We start from the raw sequence: 13,853 nt of genomic DNA, 5'->3' as shown, positions 1-13,853 counted from the left end.
CAAGAAGCAGATTTTATAGGTTTTCTCTTGTATGAATTCAATTCATGAAAGAATGAATGTTCAGTAGGAAGCAAGCATGAAAAGCATAATTTTTGTAGGATTTCTTGTTGTGATCTGAAGTACATGTCAGCACTTGCATAGCTGTTATATTAATTTTATGATGTGTGTGTGTACACACATGCGGTGCACACACACAACATAAAATCAATATAACAGCTATGCACGTGCTGGTATAGACTTTAGGTGTGTGTGTGTGTGTGTGTGTGTGTACACACACACACACACACACACACACACACACACACACACACACACACACACACACACACACACACACACTCGAGTCTCTTTTTATGGGAATTTGAAGTTATGCAGTGCACACCCACAGACAGGAGACTTTTGACACTTCTGCACATGTCAACAGAAAGAGAATCCATTCAGATAATAGGGAAATACAGTGTTTCCCAAACTTTTCCTACGACAGAAACACTTCACAAATCCTGAAATGTTTATGGAACACCTTGGTTATTTTGTAATGTATTCATTAATAATTAATTGTTAATTTAGCTGATTTGTATTATTAATTAATTAATTAAATTTAGTCCAATGGAAGAAAAAAAGCACCAAAAAAAGCAATTTCTTTGGAAATGAAAATTGCAATTTTAGATCGCTTAGCAAAAGGAGAGGGATCTACGGTGATTGGTAAACATTTTAATTTAGGCGAATCTACTATGAGAGCAATTAAAAAGAATGAAGTCGCAATAAGAAAATCTGTCATTTCTGGCACAAAACTAAGTGCCAAATTATCATCGTACTCGATAGATGCTTTATTAGAAAACACGGAATGAGCGCTCGTAATTTGGATTGAAGAATTAACTCAAAAAAGAATTCCTATAAGTGGTTATTTAATTAAACAAAAAACTGTTCGGTTTTATGAACAGATGAAGCATTTGGAGCCATCTACTTCTGCTTCCTAGGCTGATAAAGAAATTTTGGCTAGCAAAGGATGTTTAACCAGGTTTTTAAAAAGGAATGCACTTTAACGTGAAGATTACAGGCGAGGTTGCAGCAGCAGCCAAAAATTTTCAAGAGAAGTTAGCCCAAATTATTGAAGATGGTGGATATTGTCCCGATCAAGTGCTTAACGCTGATGAAACAGGATTGTTTTGGAAGAAAATGCCTAGTCGAACTTATATTGCAAAGTCTGAGAAAAAAGCAAGGGAGGTTTAAAGCAAGCAAAGATTGAGTAACATTGTTACTTTGTAGCAATGCATCAGATCTAATGTTGAAACCCCTCCTAGTAAATCGATTTCTAAGACCACGTGCTCTAAAAGGCAAAGATCTGAACACCTGCCGGTACATTGGATGGCTAATACAAAGGCCTGGGTAACAACTGCTGTATTTACTGAATGGTTCAATAATTGCTTTGTACCAGAAGTGGAAATATACATGAAGCAAAAAGCTCTCGATTTTAAAGTTTTATTAATTGTTGACAATGCACCAAGTCATCTGCATTTAGAACATCCAAATATGCAGGTAGTGTTTTTTCCGGCCAATACAACAAGCATTATTCAGCCATTAGATCAAGGCATAATTGCTACTTTTAAAAAATATTACGTTAAGCACACTTTTCGATTTATATTAGATAAAGTAGAAAATGAATCATTAACAGTAATTGACGTGTGGAAAACATTTTATATTTTGGACTACTTAAATCATGTTGCATCTGCTATCGCTGAAATAAGCCCACAAACTTTAAATGCTTGCTGGAAAGCAGCTTGGCCTGGATGTATTGCAAACAGTGTAGCCATCTACTTTATCAGCTGAAATCATTACTTTGGCACAGAAAATTGGTGGAGAAGGTTTTAATACAATTAGCCAGAATGATGTAGACAAATTGCTTGTTGATAATGCCTTAAGTGATGATGATATTATTGGATATCGATTAACTTTAGATATCGTCGAAGATCCAGAAAACAATAGTGTAGAGCGGAAGAAAAACCTGCCCCCCTCACTGCAAATATAATTCGAGAAGGGCTCGAAGTGTGTCATAAATTGGAAAATCATTTTCTTGTTAATGACACAAATTCTGAATGAGACTTTAAATTCCAACGTGAGCTGAAGAACTGTATGTCTGAATATCGAGAGCCGCATAAAAAAATTAGCAAAATCAAAATCGCAAAGTTTAATCACTGATTACATTGTCAGAAGAAACAAATCAGCACAGAACGAGGGTGAAGCTAATTCTGTTTGTGAAGAACCATTACCTTTACCTTAGAGATCTGATGCGCTGACTATCTCCTCTGGTGATGAAAGTGATTTCGCACCAGTTTATAAACGTTTCCGAATATTGTCTAACAGCAACAATAATTCTGATGACAAAATATTAAAAAAAATTGTTACTTTTCAATAAAATTAGATGAATAAAGCTTTAAAACAAACTTAGGCATTCTTATTTTCCTGAATTTTCATAAACTTTTTTTATGTGATTTTAGGTTTATTTTAATTCATCTAAAACTTCGGTTTCATGCGGTTTTAGAAAATTATGGAACATATCCCCGATTTTTTAACGTAAGTTAGGCCTTTTTTGTGCGATTTTTATATGCGGTTTTCTGTGGAACGCATCTGCCGCATAAAAAGAGACCTCACTGTGTATATATATATATTATATCATCATCATCATCATCATCATCATCATCATCATCAAATTCCTGCCATGTACCCTCAAGGGGTGTACAGGATATGACAGTACTACATGAAAAAATTACATCATTACTAACTTCCTATCTACAATTTTCCTCCAAATCAGTCTGTTACTTGTCAAGACTCCAACATTATCAGATCTTATATTTCTATCGTCTAAGGCACTTTGTACCGTATCAATCCACCTATATCTTGGTCTTCCTCTGGGTCGTTTTCCTGCCAACCTGGCAGAGAACATTTGTTTTGCTAATCTTTCCTCTCCCATTCTATTTAAGTGACCATACCATCTGAGATTAGCTCTGCTAACGCATTCCTGGATGCTGACAATGTCAAGTTCTTTCCTAATATCCTCATTTTTAATATGATATTGCCATTGATGCCATCTGTTCACGCCTCTAATCTTTCTCAGGACTCTCATATCTGCGGTCTCTAGTCTTTGGTCAAGTGTTTTACTTCTGACCCAGCTCTCAGATCCATAAGTTAAAATTGGTTTGAACACAGTCTTGTATACAGCTAATTTAGTGTTCCGACTAATTTCTTTCTTATTCCATATGAATTTATTCAATTGACTTCCCACGATACCAGCTTTGCTGATTCTGTTGTCTATTTCTATATTTAGTTTACCATCTTCAGTAAAAATTGTGCCTAAGTAGCTGAAATATTTTACTTGTTCCACCGGTTCTCCATTCACAACACAGTTGACATTTTCAATGATTCTGCCTATTTTCATTGTCTTTGTCTTTTTATTGCTGACCTTCATACCATATCTATTACAACAGCTATTCAATTTAGTCAGAGAATCTTGCAGACTTGTAGCGGATTTATTTAGAAGTATAACATCATCCGCATAAAGCAAAGAGCTGACATTAACATCTCCAATTTTGATATCAGGTTTAATACCACATTCCTTCATAATGTGATCCATATAGATAATGAATAACAGAGGGGATAATGTACATCCTTGTCTCACACCAGATTTAACATTAAACCATCTTCCTGTACTTCCTTCAATTCTAACTGCTGACTCACAACTCAAATAAAGACTAAGTATTGCTTGATATAATGCCCCATTGACACCATATAACTGCAGCGTATTGAATAGCTTCTCTCTTGGCACCTTGTCATATGCCTTTTCCAAATCTACAAAACTTAAATACAGATCTTTGTTATATTCCCATGCTTTCTCGACTATTTGTCGTAAAGTGAAGATCTGATCCTGACAGCCTCTATTTGGCCTGAATCCAGCTTGTTCTTCACCAAGCTTTTCTTCCACAATTCTTCTCAACCGTTTCTCAAGTATACTTGCATAGATCTTGCCAGGAACACTCAGTAGGGAAATACCTCTGTAATTCTCACATTCAGTTTTATTTCCCTTTTTATATATGGGTACTATGAGAGCTCTACTCCAATCATCGGGAATTCGTCCCTCTGTCCAGGCTTTCTGAACTATGCAGTGCAGCCACTGTAAGACTCTTATACCACCATACTTCAGCATTTCTGGTCGAATATCATCTACTCCTGCTGCCTTTCCACATTTCAAGCCTTTGATGGCTTTTTCTACTTCAAGTATGGATATGTATTCCTGACTGCATGCCTGGTCAGTGTTTTTTATCACTGTGCTGTCATCACTGCTTGTTTCATTTAGCAGTTTTTCAAAGTAATTACTCCATACTTCAAGGATATCTTTTTCTCCTGTTTTCATTTCACCTTTATCATCTCTAATTCCTTTTACAGCACTCTTTCCTCCATTCCTAAGCTTCTTCAACACCCTCCAGAATATTTTGCCACCTTCTTGATATTTATTTTCTATATTCTTGCCAAAGTCCTCCCATGACTTTTGTTTAGCTAGTTTTACACACTGTTTAGCTTTCTTACATTTGTCTCTGTATTCTGTAAGAGTAAAAGCTGACTTATTTGCCAGGAACTTTTGATATGCTTTCTTCTTTTCCTTCACTGCCTCTTTAACTTCCTGTGTCCACTAGGGAGTTCTGATTTTTTTATCTTTGCACACAACCTCACCACATGCCTCTCTGGCAGAATCAATCAATGTTTCCTTCAGAGTTTGCCACTGAATCTCCAAGGTTTGATTCCTGTTCTCAAACTCTTTCATTTTCTTTTCAATAATATTTCTGTATTTTAGTCTACAGTTTACATCTGAGAGCTGCTCAACTTTCATTCGCTTTAAAACTTTCTTACATGTTATTCTTTTCAATATGAAATTCAATTTTATCCTGCTCAAGACTAAATAGTGATCACTTCCAATTTCAAATCCTCTGTACACTGTGGTGTCCTGCACCAGGGAGAAAACATCACTATCAACAATAACATAGTCAATGAGACTTTTCTTATTCCTAGCCTCTTCTCTCCATGTGAATTTGTGCACATTTTTATGTTGGAACATGGTGTTAGTAATAACCAGTCCATGTCCTGAGCAGAAATCCAACAGATATTTGCCATTATTATTAGCTTTGCTCTTTTCTCCAAATTTTCCCAAAATATTTTTGTATGTCTCACAATCATTTCCTACTCTACTATTTAGATCCCCAACAAGGACCAACTTTTCATTTTTCATTGTGTCAGTTGCTTTTTCTAAAGCATCAAAAAATTCCTCCACTTCTACCTTAGTAGAACCTTGTGTGGGACCAAAATAAAAAAAAAAAAATATATATTATATTTGTAAATTAAAGATCTTTCTTTTGGTTATAAAGATGCCTAAAGATAATTTCTTAATGAATAAAATGATTAATTTAGAGGACAAAATTATATGTATGATATCCTGGGATACAAATCTGTTTGTAAGATTTGATTTGGAGTTTAGTTGGAGGTGTTTTCTTTTTAATCTAACCACTCAGAGAGGAAAGAGTGATTTACCAAAAAAGTGCCCCATTCTCAAAATGACATTTTAATTTTAAATGTTGTCCAAAATTATTTTTTTATTTCACCATCAGTTAGACTAGGGTCATCAGTTAATCAACTCAGTAATGTTGTATGCACAGAGATCAGTTTGTAAGCAAGAGGTCTACTTTGGTCTTCTCAGTTGATGCTGAGACACAAGAACAGAATGTCTGAGAACTGGTTGTTACTAACTTGTAAGTTAGTACATAAACTGATATAGGTAACTGTAAAAATTCTATAGGCAATTTCATGAAATGGAATATATGTATAAGATTCAATTAAAACAAACAAGAATGTCCTGAAAAACAGTCTTATCTCTTTTAATTGGACAAAACGTGAATGCTCAAATTATCACAACCTGCAGAACTCTAATTTCAATTATTTTAAATTCTGATCTTCAAAACATTCATCAATGGGGTTTGGATAACCTTGTCAACTTGAATGCTAACAAAACACAGCTCTGCATTATTTCCTAAAAAAAACAACCTGTTCTTCCTTTACCCTTGACAACACCCAAATCTCTATTCATGATGAGATTTCTTGGAATTACCTTCTTAGAATAACTCTAACCTCAAATCTCTCATGCAAAACATATAAATATTGCCTCCTCTGCATTAAAAAAAATTAGGTTCTCTCTTTCATTCTAAGCATTACTTGAACTCCAAAACAGCTCACAACCCTATACAAATCACAAATCTGCCTGACCACTGAATGCTACTCTCACATCTGGGATGGTGCCCCAGATGTGAGAGCAGCATTCAGTGGTCAGGCAGATTTGTGATTTGTATGAGCTAAGAGCTCCCTAAAAAAAGGCTTCTATACTGAAAAAAAGAGCAGTTAGATGGACTGACACCTCCTCTCTCTCGCTAATACACTCCACTCAATTTCACACAGGCATTCAATTTCTGCAGACTGCATCTTCTATAAATAAATCTATAGCCACTGTTCATCACAATTGGCATCAATATTTCTCCTCAAATCTCACGACTGCAAATTTGTAGAGACTACAGAAATAGTTTATTATTATAGCTGGCCACTGAGATAACCAGGGATGTGTGGGGGAAACAAACAGGTTGGAGAGGTTTCAGATCAGTGATGATAAAGAAGAGTTGCCAAGGAGGGGGGGGGGGGGAGTCATACCTGAGAAAAATAAGCTAGTATGTATGTTAGCTAGTATTCAGAAGCATTCAGAATAAAGGAAATGAAATTGTAGCATTAATAGAGTATATTTACCCAAAAATTTTTGGAATAAGTGAGAACATGGTTAGATGAGGATGACATTCTGAGAGGAATAGAGATGGATGATGTTTTTCGTTGGGGGAGGCAAGACAGGAGGAGAGGGGGGAGCGCTGTTGATGGTAGCAGATGATGCTTATGTTGATGCAGATGTTATTATAGACCTGATAATGTGGAGGGTAGTGAGATGAAAATGTATAGGCAAATTGGTCCAGCCAATAAGAAAAGAATGATCATTATGGGTGATTTTAATTATGGTATTATAGACTGGAATGAAGAGACAGCATCCGAGGGCAAAGAGAATGAATTTCATGAGTTTTTGAGAGACAACAACCTTAAGCAGTATGTAAGAGAGGATATACAGGGATCAAGGAATTTGATTATTTCTTAAGATGGCATTATTGTAAATGGAAGTGTTAAATCCCCCCCCCCCCCCAACTGGTGAAAGTGACGATAAAGTGATTAGCTGGATGGTGGCCAGCCATATGAGGACTCCTGTGAGAAAGGTTATATGTGGCATGTGATTATTACAAGCTCAGAAGACAGTTTGCAACTATATCATGGAATGAAGAATTGTAAAGGAGACCAATGCTACTTAGGATCTGTTCAGGAAGTCTGGTAGAGGTAATATCTAAATGCATTCCAAAGGTTAAGAGATCAAATAAGGTGGGTGCGAAATGGATGAATGAAGAGATGAACATGTAATTTGGAAGCAGGTGGTATTATGGAGGCAGTACAAGATGAATGGTGGTAATAATCAGTTGAGCAATTAATGAGCAAGCAAGCAAGAGAGGTAACTCACTTGATAAAGAGTACCGAAAGTACAGTATTGATACGTTGCCAGTAGAAGAAAGAATAGTCCCAGAAGGATAAGTGGTTAGAGAGAATGGTAGAATGATAACCATTGAGGAGGATATAATAGATGTGTTAAATGAGCAGTTTATTAAAGCATTCCATCCTTGTGATTGTGAGTCATAGATCTGCCCAAATTCCAAAGGAGTAGAAAGAGGACAAAACTATTCTGGTTCATAAAGGAGATGATAAGACTAAGGCTTTGAATTACAAGCCTATCTGTCTGGAGTTGTGGTAAAAGTGTTAGAGAAACTAGAGAGGCCCAGGCTCAGAACTGGGTTGACGACAGCAACATATCCTTTGATGGATACTTTCTAATCGAATAATTTCTAAGTGGGTAGAAGGTTTGCTAAAGGAAAATAATGTTTCAGCAATCTGAAACAATAACAAGATGATAGGCATATAGGATAAAAGGGATATATACATGCAGTGGTATAATTAGATTTTGATAAAGCCTTTGATAGACTGTCACATGACAAGATGGTAATTAAACCGGAAAAGATGAGGTTGGATAGTAGCTTAGTGCACAGGATGAAGAATGGCTAGGTGATAGGTATCAGTAAGTTGTGTATAGAGAGCGATATCCCAGAAGAGGAAAGTCACCAGTGATATGACAGAAGGGTCTGTTTTGGGGCCATTGCTGTTTCATTTGTATGTAATGATGTTAGGAAGGGCTTGAATAGTGACATATTGTTGTTTCCAGATGATGCAGAGTTGGCAAGAACTATGAGGAGTACAACGAATGCTGTAGTCATGCAAGTGTATTTTAATACTTTCTAAATGGGCGAATGAATAGTGCTGCTGTTCAATGTAGCAAACTGTAAGGTTTTAAAGTTTAGGAAGCAAAAAATAGGATGCAGAGTGTAAGATTTATGGATATATCTTAGATGAGGTGGAGGAGATAAGGAATCTGGGTGGTGTGTATTTGTGGATAAGGCCTTGAAATTTGGACAGCACACTGCATTATGGCAATGATGTGCAGAAAACACTGACATGTAAGAGTAAGGATGTTATGATTCCATTGTATAAAGCTTGATCAGATTGCATATGGATTACTGATTTGGTCACTGGGTTTCTGAAACGGTGTTGGAAAGGGTTCAGAGATGATTGCCTAAGGTGATATCTGGTCTCCTGAATATTGAGTATGAAGATAGATGGAGGGAATGCAAATTGCAGAGCCTAGTGCATAGGACAAGGGGGACAATCAAGACATATAAGTTGGTAAGAGGTTAGTACCAGATTAATGTGAATCAGATTTTTCATAGAATGGGTGGTGATAGGAGGGAAACAAAATGACATCGCTGGAAGTCATATAAGGAAGGTGTTACCAGCAAAGGGATGAGTAGGTTTTTTGCATGGAGAGTTGTAGATGGTTGGAATGCAGTGCCTGAAAGTGTGGTGGGTGCAGAGAGCATATAAGAGCATATAAGAGAGCATATCAAGACATATAAGTTGGTAAGAGGTTAGTACCAGATTAATGTGAATCAGATTTTTCATAGAATGGGTGGTGATAGGAGGGAAACAAAATGACATCGCTGGAAGTCATATAAGGAAGGTGTTACCAGCAAAGGGATGAGTAGGTTTTTTGCATGGAGAGTTGTAGATGGTTGGAATGCAGTGCCTGAAAGTGTGGTGGGTGCAGAGACAGTGAATGAATTCAAGTCACAGCATGATGAGCTATGTGTAATGGCAGACCTTTATTTTATATTATCCTTTAATTAAAATTACCAGTAATCTGTGATGAGTCATTAACTCTGTGGTGGTCTAATAATAATAATAAGAATAATAAAAGAATTATATTAAGGTTATAACATCCACAGTATGGACATATATAAAAAGTCATAATACAATTCAAATGGTATGTCAGTGCATCACTAATTTGGTCAACTGTTGCTCTAATACCTCTTCTGAAATGCCAGAAAGCCAAGGCTCTGTTTTTTTATTTTATTTTATGTATTATTATTATTTTTTTTTATGAGCAGAGACTGAATTCAGTCATATTATCCTTTAATTAAAAATACCAGTAAATGCTTAGTGGTGGCCTGATCAATATTTATAATCAGCACTGAGAGTTGTTACTGTATAATTAATATCTGATTATACAGTAACAACTGTATAATCAGATATTAATCTGATTAATAAATACTAGAATAGTGATATCTGTATAATAAATACTAGAATCCTGGAATAAGGGATTGATGGAGATCTGCACTTCTAGGACTTGTTAGAAAAAAAAGTCATGGGTCGAATGGCTACCATGTTATAGCTAAGATTAGGATGGCTGAATTAGAATTTAGCAAGTTTCCTAAAATTTGCTCATACCTGATTTTGGTATGATGTAAAGAACAGGCATTCTAGACAGGAATTGTGTGACCTGTTTCATCTATATAAGTAAGCTAACAGGGGGACTAACTTTGGTACATTTAGAGTGGGTCTAGGGACAAAGTGGAACCTTGGAAGAGTTGAATAAGTTCTTTAATTTTTTTTGTAAGGTTGCTGTTAAGGATCATCATCATCATCTTCCTTTTACCCTCTTTTACCATGCGGCATTTAGAGTTTATTAATCATCGAACCTCAAACCGTTCCAGGATAAGGTGGTCAAGCCCTATGCTCTGGAGTATCCTATGTCCGTAGTCTTGAGTTCTCATGGCCGGTTTGCCTGCTTTGTAGGATGAAAACCCCCAGGATAAACTGGGGAAAAACTCTACTGTCCATGCCTAAGACTGGCTAACTTGGCTATGGCCGAGGAAGTCCTTCAGCTTCTCACGTCACCGATGGGAATGGAACCTAGGACACTCCTTCCCCCAGGCATATGGTTGCAAAAGTGCACAGTCACTAGGCTAACCGCATCAGTCCTCAACTTAAAATGGGATTCCATTCTGAATAATGCACTATAAGTCAGAAATCACAATATGAACATTATGGATATATTAACAATTAACATCCTGAATGCCAAATTAATTGATTTTCCTCTTTGTTTATAGTGAAATAATACAATGTACATATTATAACATAAAATTATTGTACACAGTATAGTACGCTCATGTTGGAATGAAACACGAGTGTACAGTGCTTCTGTAGACTTAATAACTAATCAGCTGGAAATACATGGAGCAAGAGTAATTCTTCAGATTTACAAAGCATTATTAATTGGATGATTTCCCTGAGGAAGCAGGGAGAATGCAATTATCAATAAATTCTTCAAATTCAGGAACTGTAACAAAGGCATTCTGTGGATGGTTCACCAGATGAATAATTTGTTGAAGGTGAAGGCTTATTTTCAGGGATAAGGCAATTGCAAGGTTGGACATGATGTACAATTTTAAAATTCTTTAAAATTTAATAAAGGTGTACAGATTTTAAAAGAATTTTACAAATCTGTACACCTTAAGTCTGCACAATTTGTTTTTTCTTTTCTGTATACATTTTTCTATAACAAGCAACTGTAGCATGCATTATTCTGTTTACTTTGCTAAATCTCTATCTCTCTATGTTGAGATCAATTTCCTCAAACACTACTCTTCAAACAACCAATTTGCCTTATTAACTGAAGCAAAATGCCTCACTATAAAATTTATAGCACTCAGCTTCTGCTTCAAGTTACCAGGACTTATCTCTTTCTTCAAGTTCTTCTTCTTCCTCCACAGCTTGAACTCATTGCTCGACATCTGTATTGTCAATCTCCAACTCTTAAGATATAAGTTACAAACTTGTCACAAATCTCTTGTAAGGCCAGTCTTTGTCAATCACATGAATGTATGAATATTCTCATGACTGTTCACCCGTATATTCTGCAGTCCATTAATATGTAGGATATCTGCTATTTAGCAATATCAGATTCTCTTACATTATTTTTCAGAGGCAGCCGATTTTGAATAAATAAATAAATAAAAAGGAACGGATAAACTTTTAATTTTATAATTTTTCATAGATAAGAACATTTCCTAAATTTATAGAAAAAAAAAGCATTATTTCTTGTAATTAGAAAAATTTATATAAGAAATTTTTGTTACTTATGGCCCATTGAAAATTGTTTGATTCCAATATTTATTTGCAAAAATGACTCTAATTTAGTTTTTTTATATCTGTAACATAAACTTTGGAGAAGAAAACACTGAACTTTCCGATGATGTTTTTTACACCACTGATAAACTGCAGTCTTGTTTACAACAAGCAACTTGCATCTCACTGCCATGTTGCTTACCACCATCAGGTAGTAGTGGTGTGCTTGAGAAGATTTTACTTCTGAAGAGGGAGCTGTTAGTTTTTCAGCTGTTCTTTAGCAGCTTTCTCCTCTAATCTTCTAACTTTTTAGAATACACCTCTCTTCTAATCAATGCCATGGCTGTTCTATTACTCCCTCACTCACTAATTCAATTTCCCCTTTGGAAGTAAAATCTTTGCACAAATGCACTACTTCAAAATTGGCTGCCACTAAAAAAAAAAAAAAAAAAAAAGGGGGGGGGGGTAAGATAATCTGATATCACTAAATGGCAGATATGCTACAAGTACACTATGTAGTCACTTTATATGATGACAGGAAGGAGAAAGATGCAAAGGACTGGACCAGTCAAGAATGAAAGAGGTGAAATTCTGATATAAAAGAGAAGATATTACAGAGATAGGAAGAATATGTAAGTAAACTTTATGAAGACAGAGAAAGAGGAGAAAATCAAATGAAAAGCATAGTGGGCAGAGGCTGTACATCATGAGGAAGGAATTGAATCTAGCAATTCAGAAGATGAAAGAAGGAAAATCTCCTGGAATAGATGGTATACAGATAGAACTTTTAAGGAATATAGATGAAAAAGTTATGTAAGTGTTATGGCAAATTATTAATGGAATTTATGAGGGACAAGAATTACCAGAGGAGTTTAGAAGATCAATTTTTATCCCCATTCCAAAAAAGACAGGAGTTTTAAACTATAACAATTTTAGAACGATAAGTCTTATAATTCACACAACAAAAATTCTGAGACAAATAATTTTGGAGAGAATTACGAGTAAAATAGAAAAAGAAATGAATGAGGAACAGTTTGGATTCTGAACCAACAGAGGAACTAGAGAGGATACAACTTGTCTAAGAATTATTGGGGAGAAAACACTAAACCATGGTGGAAAGTTGTTTTTGGGATTTCCAGACTCTGAAAAGGTATTTGATACAGTGAAACATAAAAGGATTTTTGACATTCTAGAAAATATTGATATCGACTCTTATGACTTGGAAATTTAAGAGAGATTATATTGGTCACAAACAGCATCAATATGTGTAAATGGAGAGGAAACAGGAGAATTCCAGTGCAGAGAGGAGTTAGACAAGGATGCAAGTTATCACTATTATTGTTTAACCTAGGGAACAGATGCTTAGAGAGGCACTTGAGGATGTAGAAGAAGGAATAAAAATAAATAGAAGAATCATTAATAACTTAAGATATGTAGATGATGTAGTGGTGATGGCAGAAAGTGGAAATGGATTATAACAAATTGTTCAAAGAATTGAAAACTCCTGTAGAGAGTACGGACCAAGGATTGACACAAAGAAGACCAAGATAATGATAATGGGCTGATAATAGGAGATAATATAAAGATAAGACATGGAGGAAAGATTTCAATACAGTAATCCCTCGATTAATGTGCCTCCCGATTAGTGCGCCTATATACACCTTAAAAATAAATGTTACAGATTTAAAAAATTTTCTGTCTATACATTTCTGTGGCTAACTATTTTAAAAAATCACTCACCAGAATGAAATAATTTAGTTACCGATTTAAAACATTTTACAAAGTTATTTTTAATGGCATACTACACTACTTCCATGTATACTATGTTCCAAATTTTTACCGCCAAAATTTATGTCGTCTGCTATAGTAAGCCCACAGATTCGAGACCGGTCAACACTTCTGCGCATGTCACTAAAAGGAGAATCCATTCCGATAATTGTAGTTTTTAAAGTGGTAACTATTTTGCTTGTATAAACAGTTGAGAAATTTTATCTATAAATCGCGTATTGGCGACCAATTAGTACGTCCTTCATTTCTTTCTCCCCTTCAATGATAATGTCCAAGAGTTAACTAAATCTCATTCTGAAGAACTAGTGATTAAGACCTGCTAAATTTAGATGCACAGCGGGAAGATCCCGAAGAATATGAAGAAAATTTAACCACTG

At 35.5% G+C, this 13,853-nt stretch overlaps 1 protein-coding gene across 2 annotated transcripts in view; it reads right to left on the bottom strand.

The window, feature by feature from the left end:
• LOC150110586 (DNA (cytosine-5)-methyltransferase PliMCI-like) overlaps positions 1 to 13,853 on the bottom strand; it is a 678,915-nt gene that overhangs the window by 172,619 nt on the left and 492,443 nt on the right. The gene's annotated exons all lie outside the window — the stretch shown is intronic.

The sequence above is a fragment of the Typopeltis vanoorti genome, chromosome 1, assembly GCF_054136105.1.
Source record: "Typopeltis vanoorti isolate ZY-2024b chromosome 1, IOZ_Tvanoo_1.0, whole genome shotgun sequence".
Classification (NCBI taxonomy): Eukaryota; Metazoa; Arthropoda; class Arachnida; order Uropygi; family Thelyphonidae; genus Typopeltis; species Typopeltis vanoorti.
Note: the sequence above shows the minus strand (reverse complement) of the source record. Positions and strands in the feature narration are given on the sequence as shown.